Source organism: Camellia sinensis, chromosome 1 (assembly GCF_055761805.1).
Source record: "Camellia sinensis isolate YWXY chromosome 1, ASM5576180v1, whole genome shotgun sequence".
Taxonomy (NCBI): domain Eukaryota; kingdom Viridiplantae; phylum Streptophyta; class Magnoliopsida; order Ericales; family Theaceae; genus Camellia; species Camellia sinensis.
In genome coordinates this window covers 68,124,707-68,137,717 of record NC_138961.1, presented here as the reverse complement: position 1 = coordinate 68,137,717, position 13,011 = coordinate 68,124,707, and the positions used below count along the sequence as shown (strand labels likewise).

At 42.5% G+C, this 13,011-nt stretch overlaps 1 pseudogene; it reads left to right on the top strand.

Moving 5' to 3' along the window:
• Positions 1-7,330: 7,330 nt before the first annotated feature.
• Positions 7,331-13,011, top strand: part of LOC114294527 (magnesium-chelatase subunit ChlD, chloroplastic pseudogene) — a 28,629-nt pseudogene continuing 22,948 nt past the window's right edge.

The window sequence follows — 13,011 nt, the reverse complement described above, 5'->3', positions numbered from 1 at the left end:
AGGATGTCGTCCACAAAAACGACTACAAACCGATCCAAGAATTCCCGGAAGATCCGGTTCATCAAGTCCATAAAGACTGCCGGTGCATTGGTAAGCCCGAATGGCATCACCAGAAACTCGTAATGGCCATACCGCGTACGGAATGCCGTCTTAGGAACATCCTCCTCCCTGACTCTCAACTGGTGGTAACCCGATCTCAAATCTATCTTAGAGAAACAACGGGAACCCTTCAACTGGTCAAATAGGTCATCTATACGGGGCATAGGATACTTATTCTTAACCGTAGCCCGATTCAACTTCCGGTAGTCAATACACAATCTCAAGGCACCATCTTTCCTTTTAACAAAGAGGGCCGGTGCTCCCCACGGCGAAACACTAGGGCGAACAAAGCCCTTATCGAGCAATTCCTGGAGCTGAACTTTCAACTCAACCAACTCTGCTGGAGCAAAACGGTAAGGTGCCATAGAAATCGGCGCCGTGCCGGGCACTAAATCAATAGAGAACTCTATCTCACGGTGAGGTGGCAAACTAACAAGATCTTCGGGAAAGACATCCGAATACTCACAAACCACCCTCGGCAACACAAGCTGGGTCTCACCACTCTCACCACTCTCAAAGCTGGCAAGTAGACTACTAAGCTCACTTCACCCTCGCGAATCATACCCCGGTGGCAACACACAACCAACCCGGTCTCCCAAGAAATGGAACCACTCCCCGCTCAAGGTACATAACGCGACCCTCTGGCGGTAGCAATCGATAACAGCCCGGTATGACGATAGCCAGTCCATACCCAAAATAACATCAAAGCCCTTCATGGGCATGACAACGAACGGAAAAGGAAGCCTATCGTCGGCGACCTCTATATCACAACCTCTAACACCCTGTTTCAGGATCAACTCACCACCCAAAGGCGATACCACACAAATAGGAGATGCTAACTATGCTAACTCCAATTCCAAAATAGATGCAAATGCAGCAGATACAAAAGAATGAGATGCACCCGTGTCTATCAACACATTAGCAACCGAGTTGCAAAACAGAAAAGTACCTCTCACTACTGATGGAACCGGTACTAAATCCTGCGCGGTAACAGCATACACGCGCCCCGTAGGCCCCTAGTCTACCTGCTCACCCCTCGGAGCAAAAGACTGCTGCACAGACTAGGATGACGAAGCTCCCGGATTGGCCCTCGAGGCCTGCACAGACTGAGCTGGCTGAAAACCCTGCGTCTGCCTAGAACCAGACGCTCCCGAAGTGGCACTCAACTGCCGGCAAAACCTCTTCAGGTGCCCAGGCTGTCCACACTGATAACAAGACAAGGGCTGCCCCCTGCCCAAACTCTGACTCTACGGTCTAGCTGAAGAAGAAGCAGCTCTCTGACCCCTACTGACCATCCTGGCTCCTCTTGGAGCCCCTCTGTTCTTCCTCCTCTTCCTGCATCATAATTTCCATATGAGCAGCAGCATCTACCAGGTGTCTATACTCTCGAATATAAGACCCACCAACTCTCAACTTGAGGCCCCGCCTCAACTTCCGCTCAAACTCATAGCAACGGCGTTCCTCAGACGCCACTAGTTCAGGTGCAAACCTGGACAGACTGGTAAAAGTAGCCTCAAACTCGGCCACTGACAAGCCCTGCTGTTTAAGCCGGCTGAACTAGTCCCTCAGCTTCTCCCTAGCTGCTGCAGACAAAAACCTCTCCTGAAAAGCATTCACAAACGCCTCACAAGTACCACCAACACGAGCCTTCTCGTACTTCCACCATTGACCCGCATCTCCCTTCAGCTGGAAGGATGCCAAGGTCACTTTCAGTGCTCCGTCCTCGATGCCAAGCATCTCGAACGTCTTACTCATTTGCTCTAGCCACTCATCAGCCTTCAGTGGCTCCTTCGGATCCCCGATAAACTCATCCGGATTAGACCGGAAAAACTCCCTCTTCAAGAAAGAAGGCCCTGCCTCAGCTGCCTGATTCCCAGCCCTAAGAATAGCCAAAGCTCCTGCTATCTCTCTCGCCAAGGCACCCATGGCCTGCTGACCCACTGGGTCGGCCACATTGGCCTGACCAACTCCCTCTTGCACTGCCGGAATCTCACCCGGTAACGGTACTTCCTGTCTCGCAGGTCTACCACGCCTAGCACCTCTTCCTCGTCCTGACATCCTAATAAAGGTAATACAGAATGTTAGCACATTCACAAATGTGCCCAAACTAAACACCCACGTCCTAATGCATGGACAACTGTAATTCACTCCACGTAAGCACATAAACACATAAGCACCTACGAATTTCATTTCCGGATAATGATAGTCCCGAGGCGTTACTAGAGTTCCGGTTAGAAATAGCATTGATCAAGTGCTTTTCCAACAAGACTCCCAGAAACCCAAGGATCCAATCAACATCCTAGAAACTAAATCCCATACCCACATAGTCACATAAGCATGTTATCAATTAAGCACGTAGCATATAACACTACATCTAAGTCTCTATCAAGCGACACAAACCCATTGTGATACTAATCACTTCCCACGTACCCAAAGTATTCGAACCCGGTACGCTCTGATACCAAGTTGTAACGCCCTCAAAATAATAACATTAAACCCATCAAATAAGACATTCGCTGACATATGAAATAACCACATTCTTTTATTCATCAGAGTTTCATTACATAAGTATTACATGTTAACAACAAAAGCAAAATGCCCTACGGGCTTACAGCTTTCCAAGTTAACACTTGGTTACAGCAAAAAGAGTACTAACTCATTTACACATAAAGCCCTTGGCTTGAATTTACATGTAATACATCATAAACAAAACGACAAAAGTATGTCCGCCTCTAGCCTCCCAAGCTATGTCCTTGGAGGTGGCATGCTACCTGTACCTGAAAATGATATTCCCATATAGGGTGAGCCACAGCCCAGTAGAAATACACTAAACCAACCATGAACAATGACTAAAAGATTAGCAATTGATAGATGGCCAACACTGATACATTCACATAAATCACATATTTATGTCATATGACTTATGAGTCCAAGTTACTTTTCATTTTCCCTTTTTCAATAAATAGGCATATAAGCTCTATCCACATTCTCAACAGATATGTATAAAAACTATATCCCACATTCACAGATAAGCATATAAGCTATATCCACATTCTCAACAGATATGTATAACAACAATATCCACATTCACAGATAAGCATATAAGCTATATCTTCACTTCTCTAGACAAGCATATGAGCTGTATCTACGGAGTTCATCCCCTATCTTCTCCCAACACTATCCGGTTTAGAGGTACATCCCCCATCTTCCCCTAAACCGCGAAGTACATCCCCCATCTCCTCCTCTACACATAACGTATACAAACACATTGGTTCTATATACAATCACTCAATACATACAGTTAAGGTATTCTATCAACCGTCAAATTCCATGACACATCCCATTGATTAGTTTCCGTTTGCCTAATCATCATGCATTGTCTACAACAATCACGACTATTCTCCACCGATAGCCCAAAGCAGTTATTTCTAAACAGAAAATAAATACACAATGGATATTCAATCAACATTTCATTTCCTCATTTCTCACAATTAATTATCTCAATTAATCAAACAATGTAATTAGGTCATTATCCATAATTAACATTTCAACCCTTAGGTCCCATTTTCATCAATGATTCAACATTTATTCCATTTCTCTATGCCAAACATGCTTCTAGGTTTATTATGAATAAAACCCCAACTTTTGTAAAATAACACAAAAGCCCCAAACTTTCACCAAATTACCAAACCAACCCCAACATCTCAAAATACTAAAATTTAAAGACAAAATCCATAGAGAGGAGTAGGATATCCCTACCTCGAAGTTTTAGCCAAAAAGGAGATGAAGACTTGAAGATCAACGTGCTCCAAATCCAAACTTTTTCAGATTAAGTCAAAGCTCTCAACGCCCTCTATCATTTTAACAAAGGCCCTAGGCTAGATTCACACTCTAGGGAGATCAAATCTTAGAGAGAGTGTAAGTTTAGAGAGAGAGAGAGTCTCGGATCTAGGGTTTGAAAGAAAAAGAAAGTGAAAAACTGATGTTAAAAAACGCTACTGTCTGCTGATATAAAACACGCTCGCTCGAGCGAAGACTTTGTCGCTCGAGCGACCAGACACAGAAAACTCTCTTTCGAGCCAAAAACTCAGAAGTGCGCTCGAGCGAAAGAATGCTCGCTCGAGCTAACAACTCAAACCCTCAGGTCTGCAACCAGAAGTACGCTCGAGCGACAGACTTCTCGCTCGAGCGAAGAACAACCAGACCGCTCGAGCGAAGAAAACTCGCTCGAGCCAAGAAATGCAACTCTCAGGTCCAGAACCAGACGCAATTGCTCGTTCGAGCGAAGCCACTCTGGCTCGATCCACCAGACACGAACTCAACTCTCGCTCAAGCGACCAACTCCTCGCTCGAGCAAAGGTCCAAAAATCTGGGCAGCAGCTCTAGGCTCCCAAACACAACCAACCTGTAACAAACCTGCCCAACACATCCTATAACTCAATATACAAAGTAAAGAGGATGCAAACAAGATAATAAACAACTACCAACATCCACGGACACATGTCCGGATCACTGTACAACAAGGGTAAACCCGGGATCGCTATACGAGGGAGTTGACTCCCTGCTGGTTGTCAAAGGCGAAGTACGAAGGTGCTCTGAATCAGGTCATGACGGCGGTCTTCCATTTCAACTCTTTATTCTTCACCTTCAGTGCACAAATCTCTGCTCGCGCATCTTTGTACATGTGCTGGAGGAGAGAAAGTTGGGCATTTAACTGTTGTACTTCACTGGTCCTATTCTGCAGCCGGTGAGATAATTTGGTAACTACAGTCACTATCTTCATGCAAGATCTCAGTGTGAAGTGGTTGGCCTTAATGTCTGATTAAGCACCCATGATTTGCTCAACTGACATCATGGGAAAGTTAAGAAGGGTAGGAGCAGAGGCACTCGGTCCAGGAAGGTTAGGAAGGGTAGGAGTAGAGGCACTCGGTCTAGGAAGGTTAGGAAAAGTAGGAGCAGGGACACTCGATCCAGGAGAGCTTGGATCATTGAGGTCTACAAATAGAGTAAGGGGACGATATGAGGCCATGTGTGGTGGGGGATGTAAAGAGAAAGAAAGGAGAGTCAGAGAAATAGCAGAGAATAGATTGAGTTTTGGGACAACTTTTCTCCTCCATTCAGTCTCTCTTTTTCTCTCGATGAGGAAGAGGAAATAGAAGAGAGTGATGAAGAAGAAGAAGATGGAAGAGAATGATGAAGAAGAAGGAGATGGAAGAGAATGATGAAGAAGAAGGAGAAATGAGTGAATAAGTAGAAGAGGGAAGATACTGATTCAGAAGAATGCAGAAGAGAAAAAGACAATGAGGGAGAGATAGCCGAGGCGAGCGGTAATCAAGGAGAGCTGCTTTTGTCAGCCAATGAAGCAAAAGCAAGGTCGCGTGTCAGACGTAGTTTTCGAAGGAAGAGAGAGAAGCGGGAAATTTGTATATATATATGTATATATATTGTATATTTATGTATTATATACATTTATTCGACTATTTTGTCACAAGAGTGACTTGGTTAAGCAGTCTGCTTTGGCGTCTAACGATGGAGAGGTTGAGCCCGAGGTTAGGGGGTCGAACCCTGCAACGAGTAATTCTTCTGTTTTGTTTTGATTTTATGTATATATGTCTCATACCTATGCTATATATATATATATATATTTGTTTGTATATCTGGTCACAAGAGTAGCTTGGCTCAGTGGTTTGGGCTGTGGCCTAAGCTTGAGATCGGGGGTTCGAAACCCCGTATCCCTACATTCGTGTTTTCTTTCCTTTTTGCGTTTTTTGCTTATGCACGATGACGTCAGCTAACGGAATATTCTGTCGCAGTAATGGCATATGCTCGCTGACGTACATAGACAGAATATTCCTTGTCAATAACGGCATATTCCCCAAATGTATCTGTGTATATGTACGTATCTATGAATCTTCTCCGTATTTGTCCGTTTGTGTCTGTGTATCTTTCGTTCATATTAGTCCTTTGGTGAAAATGTTGTGGAGACACCACGGGTTGAGGTGGCGACTTGGGAACATGAGGTTGAAGTCCGTGAGAAGTATTTGAACCTTTTTATCGATGTTTGAGAGTTGCGATAGAAATGTTATTTTGATATTAGGATGTAAATTGAATTTTCTTTGGGGAGATTTTATTATAATTTGAGGTTAATCTATTTATTAACTATTCGGGAATTTTAGAACTGTTTCAGTATTAATCTTTATATGTGTCTTATTATGATTGGTTTTGTATACTTCTAGAGTGAGATGTAGACTATTATGTTAACTGGCCTAGATAGAAGTATTAATACTTGTCAATAAGTGAGTTAGCATAGTAAGAGTTGTTTAATTTGGGTTTGATCTCGTGGGTTATCGTAAGGTTAGTGTGATGCAGAATAGTGTTGGTAAGGTATTGTCTGTTTTGTGACGGTTGACGGTTACTATTTGAGTTGGTGGTTAGTGCTTTTGAAGAGTTATTATTTCCTTTTGTCAAGGTCTCGGAGCAGTGATAGTTATTTTGGCCTTGGGATGCATCGTGCATTAGGCGATGGAGATAGTTCGTTGAAGTTGGGTTATCAACAATAAGGCATGGTGTCTTAGTATTCTGTGGAGTCGTTTTGCCAAAATTTTTGTTATGTTTGAGGAATTAGATCCTATTTTGTTGCTTTGGGTTGTCAATGTGGATAGAAGAGTCACTTAATGGTTTATACTAGTGGGGGTGGTTATAATCAATTGTTGTGCAAAGGTAATGGTTTAGTTCATTACCGGTGTGACTCGTTGAGACTCATGTAGTAGTCAAAGAATTTTTGTTGATACATTGGTAAGTACCTAAGTGAGTTTGTGGGTGACTGTAGAATGTATTACATTACTTGAGTTAATTTCGAGGACGAAATTTCTTTAAGGAGGGAAGGTTGTAATGACTCAAAAAAAATATAAATATAAAGGTAGGGAATATATTCTGATGATGGTTTTTGTGGTGGAGGATTTGATTTTTTTATAAAAGGGAAGTGAGTGCTGGAGTGGGGTTCAAGCATGGGAAGAAAAAAAAAATATTTTTTTGTGTGTAAAGAGAGGCAACCATGTGGGGGGGGGGTGCCCCTTCACTCCTTTCCCTCATTCCTTTTTCTTTTTTTTATTCTTCTTGTTTGAAGCATCCACAATAGTCTTATCTCTCTCTCTCTCTCTCTCTCCCTCTCTCTCTCTCTCTCTCTCTCTCTCTCTCTCTCCAGTCTCCTCTCAGAGACAATTCCAGTCTCCTCCAATGGCACTCTCCCCCAATCGCCTCCGTGTTCGTGCCACTGCAACTCTCGAACCCAGCAATGGTGTTGTTGTTGTCGCCCCCGACAAGGACGAAACCACCTCCTACGGAAAGACAATACTTCCCTTCAGCTGCCGTTGTTGGACAGGATGCTATCAAAGCAGCTCTTCTGCTTGGGGCTATTGACCGTGAGATTGGAGGTATTGCAATCTTGGGAAAGTGAGGAACAGCCAAAACAGTGATGGCACCTAGGTTGCATGCTGTTCTGCCACCTATTGAAGTAGTTGTTGGTTCAATTGCTAATGTTGAACCAGCCTGCCCAGAAGAGTAAGGTGGGAAGATGGATTGACTAATAAAGTGGAATATGACCCTACTGGTAATATCAAGACTATGATAGTCAGATCTCCTTTTGTCCAAATTCCACTCGATGTCACTGAAGATAGACTTATTGGTTCTGTTGATGTTGAGGAGTATGTGAAACCTGGAACAATTATTTTCCAGCCTGGCCTTCTTGCTGAAGCTCATGGAGGAGTTCTATACGTTGATGGGATTAATTTGTTAGATGAGGGCATTAGTAATTTGCTTCTCAATGTGTTGACTGAGGGAGTTACTATTGTGGAAGGAGAAGGGATCAGCTTTCGACATCCATGCAAGCCACTTTTGATTGCTACTTATAACCCAGAAGAGGGTGCTGTACGGGAACATTTGTTGGACCGGATTGCAATCAATTTGAGTGCAGATCTTCCAATGAGTTTTGAAGATCGTGTTGCAGCTGTTGAAATTGCAACACAGTTTCAGGAACATAGTAATTAAGTTTTTAAAATGGTTGAGGTAGGGATTTTTCCTATACTTCTTTATGTACCTTTACTTGATTATATGGAGTTTAGAGTTGCATATAAATTAATTAGAATTTTTGGAAAATTTATGATTTATTTGCTTAAAAGGGTAATTTTGAGAAAAATAAAGAGTTGATGCCTAAATTGCGAAAGTGTAAACTTGGAATATGTTTGTAAGGTTATGAAAGAGCTATGTTTTAAATTTGAACAAAAACGAACTTCGATTCGATTGGTTTTGAAATTTTTACCGTTTTGCGACCAAAAAGAGCATTTTTAAAGAAAACAAAGGAATTACGTTTAACTTTTGGGGCTTTTGATCAAAATAGGATGTCATAGTTGAATAATGCTTGGAGAATGAGTTTGGGAAGAAAATGATGTTTTCTTGGGCATTAATGGTATTATTTTGCTTAATGTATCTGTTGGAATAAAACCGACACGGTTAGAAATGGACCTTGAGAGGTTACCAGACGTGATTGTGATATGAAAACTAGTGTAGCTGTTCATATTTGATGAGATGTGGAATAGATTGTATTTATCGAAAGTTTTGGAATTTAATTGTTTAAATATTTGTTTAGAAATATCTATTTTGGGCTATCGGTATAGGATAGCCATGATTGTTGTAGAAATGCATGAGACTTAGGTAAATTGAACCACATTTCTCATTTGTTGCATTGGACATTGCATTACATTCATTTCATTGGAAATGCATCTATTTTTGAGAAATGTTTGGAAATGTATCTATTTGCGCAAAGATGAATACTTAGTGAATCTGGGTAGGGGGTGTGGAACCACGCAGTTAGGTATCGAGCCTTCCAGTTTACTGGTAAAAATGACAGTGGTAGTGCATTAGGGCCTACTTGTAGAAACTCGCCTAGAGATTCACAGGGCCCGTATTCATGTAACAGATATGGTTTAAAATGGAAATGGTTTTATATTTGTTGTTGCATCTCAGCATTGCATGCTTTATAAAAAGAGAGATAAACTATTTTATCATGAGCATGGGCATGAGCATACTGCTCTTTAGTCTTGTCATTGTTCATATGTTGTGTAGTGTATCTCTACTGCGCTGTGGCCCACCCTATAAGGAAAATCATTTCAAGTACATGTGCTATGCCTCCACCAAGGCATTGACTTGGGAGGACTCGGAGCTGAGGCTTCCTTTTTGTTTTATTGTTATTTGTTCAATGTTAGCCCAGGGCTATAGCGATCCCGATTGTCCCTTTACTGTTCTGTTGTATTCCGGACTCGGTTCCGTGAAGTTGGTAGTGGTATCTATCTAGTTGCCGTCCTTTAATTCCACTTGACTGAGTTTTAGGATGTTTGGGGCAGGTTTGTTACAGGATGGTTAGGCCTTGGTTTCAATTCCTTGTTGTTCAGTTTTTAGGTGATCCGCTCGAGCGGGTGTAGACACCCCATTTTTGACCGTCCTCAAGACTTGGACGTCACCGTTTGAACACTCGGTGATTATCCATGTTTGTGTTCGTTTGGAGTTCCCGGAGGTCTTGGCCCGCGCGCCTTGCCTCAGGATCCCCGAACTTGACCGTTAAGTGTTTGGTTTTGCACCAAACACTTGCATCTTGCCTTTGAGAGGCAGGGTAGGGCTTGTAGACCATCCCCCACCCACCACCGGCAGTGGCTAGAGGCCACCGGCTGGCGTCTGCTGCCACCGGCAATGTAGTTTGCCGCCGGCACTATTTATTGCCGGTCAGCACTATTTTGTGCCGGTCGGCACTCTTTTTGGCCAAGATGGCATTTTTGGCCGGCTGATTGCTGTTTATCTGCTTTTGCAGATATTTTTAGACAGCTGTCTTGCTTTTGCTCTCCTCCATACACGTGTATGGAGGGATCTCCCTCTTGTAAAGCTTGTCTTGTAAGCTTTACAAGAGATATAGAGAGAGGCTCTCTCTTGGAACAAGAAGAGAGGACTTAGGTTAGAGAGAGAGAGATTTTGGGAGCAAAAGACAGCCATTGTTGAGCTCTTGTTCTAGGGTTTGGGTGAGATACATTTTCTATCTCTCTTTCCCTCCCATTTGTTCACTAGGTGCTTTGTGTCTTACTATTGCACACAAACACCTAGTGTTTCACCTTCCTCTTGAAACTAGGGTTCTAAGGGCTTGTTCTTGAGTTTCTTGACTGGTTTGGAGCCAAAGGAGGCCATTGGAGCATCATTTGTGAAGGAGGCTTCAAGGTTGAGAATCTAGTCCCATTTTCCCCCTTTTTTGCATTGATTTTATACCCATCTTAGAGCTGTTTTTGTGCTTATTGTATAACATAAAAAAGTTCTGTTTTTAGACCCTCTTTGTTGTTTATTAAGAGTGTTTTGTTGTTTGAGGGTTGTTGACCACCCTTAGGCCTTGAAAGGCCTCATTTTAGGCCATTTTGTGCTAGCTCCGGGATTTTGGTGTTGGGGTCTCTTCACCACTGAAATCTTGAGGGATTTCAGTGGTGAAGATGATGCCTTGAAGTCCCAAGAAGGAGAGGGCCACCCCCTCTCCTTGTTGTCCTTGAAAAGGGCATATTTTGGCCTCTTGAGAGAGCATTATGCTTGAGTGTGTGTTGAGCATGTTTGGTCTGTTTTTCATGCTTATATATCCATAATATAACATGATTTTAAGTTGGTTTTGGTACTCCATGCATGCTTAGCATAGTTGCCTTGTAATGCCTTATTTATGCCTTAACATGTTTTAGGTTGTTAGCCTTTGTTGGAGCATGTTTTAGGCTTAGTCTTGTGAAGATTATGTGCTTATTTTGCCATGTTTTAGGTCTGTCCATAAGTGTTTGGGTTGATTTTGGCATGCTTGATATAGCTCCTTTGTATTTAGGCTTGTTGGCCTTGAGCATGTGCATGTATAGCATGGCATCTTTGCATTGTTTTGGTGATTTGGGGTCACCTTACATGTTATTTCAGTCCCATTTCCATGCTTGTTTGATTGCCTTGCATGCCTCTTTAATGCTTTGGAAGCTTGTGTAGCAATGCTCCATGTTTTGGTGTTTATGCATGCCTTTGTCTTTGAGTCACTTAGATGCCATCTAAGTAGCCCTTTAGCTTTGTTTTAACATGCTAAACCTCTGATTTTGGTCCTTCCTTTCATGCCATGTTTGGTCTTGTTAAGTGTAGTTCACTGCTCATTGGCTTGCTTTGAACATTTGGATCATTTTGCATGTGAATGTTAGCTTATCTTGCTGCTTGGTTTGGCACCATCCTAACATGACTTTCAATGCTCATGTTGCATGCTGATTAGTCCATGATTCCCCCTTTCAAATGTGTTTGAGGGTTGTTCAATTTGTGCCTAATGTTTGGACCATAACATGTGTATGTGTGCATGTGTGTTTAGCATCCATTTTGGGCATTAATGGCTACTGTTTTAGGCCTATTTTAGAGTTGTCTAATTCATGCATAAGTCCATCTTTACATCCATTTGCATGCCTCTATGTATGCTTGTATGCTTGCATAAGTGCCTTGCCATGCCATGTTGCATCCTTAGCTTGTATGCCTAGGTTGCATTGCATCTTGCATACATGCCTTGTTCCTTGAATTGGTGATGGGAATTGGGCCCTTATTTGTTTGATTTGGTTTGCATGCATTTGAAATCAAAGTTGCATACCTGGTTCTTTGGGCCATCATGCATGGAAATGCGTGATTGGTGGTCCGAGAACCGAGGCACATGTCCCTTTGAGTCATTACAATGATAAGAGACATGGTTGGTGCATATATGCCTTGAAATGTGCTGCCATGCTTTGCCTTGTCCTCTGTTGCTGTGGGTTGCAGGTTTTGCAGGAACACTCTGCCGACCGGCAGTGTAAGGTGCCGGCCGGCAACAAATTCTCTGCCGACAGCATCATTTGGTGCCGATGATCATACACCATTACCGGTGGTAATTCCATCTAGCCGGTGGTACTCCCCAGTGCCCAGGGATGTAACCCTAAGGTTTTGACAGCCTCCAGAGGAGTGAAGGAAGGAAAACAGAGGCAGCCCATGCATGGCGGCACGTTTCCCGAGGCGTTTTACTGCTTTCTCTTAATTTATTTAATTTGTTAATTAAATTAATTAATTTGTAATATTAATTAGCTTGCGTAGTTAATTAATTTGTAATAATTATTCGGTCTCTCCGAGTGAGGGAAAATCTGTAATAAGTGTGGGTGAGTGTGTGAATGTCTTCCAACCACCACTTCTTTCTTCCCTTTTACTTACCCGCTTTAATGGTTAGTATTAGGACACGTTTAAATTAGCATATCTTATGCTATGCATGCGTGCATTCATGCATTTGTATTACATGCATTGAGCTCGGTACATCATGCTAACTGCATATGTATTTCAAATTGCAAACTGAATATGTGATAATTGTGCATTTTCACATGACATGTTTAGGATAGCCGAGCCTATTCTAGCAACATTTTGTATGCGATGCATTAGGCACTTAACATGGACTTGGATCATGCATGTTTGCTAACAAGTTCTTTGTTTTGGCATGGAGTACTATGTAAGTATTTTAATGCTTTAGCACGTCGCATGTGTGTGAATGCTACCATGACAGTATGTTTACCATGTGGCTAGATGCTTATGTGTTAAACTGTTTGAATGCCTGTGGGTGGAGGCTGGATTGTTTGAGTTGGAAAGACTCGTTGAAATCCGCATTTTAGCCTACTTGCGAGTAGCAAATTCCAAAGCATTTTCAAACCGAACGGATATGCAATGTTTATTTCCAAATTAGGCAATCTGGTCTATACTTGTTTGCTACGCGCATAACATAGTAATTCTAGGCTAATAAATGGAATAAGAACACATAACGCTTTCAAAAACGGATATCACGGTTAGTAGAGGCCGGTCTTCGGACCGGGCGAA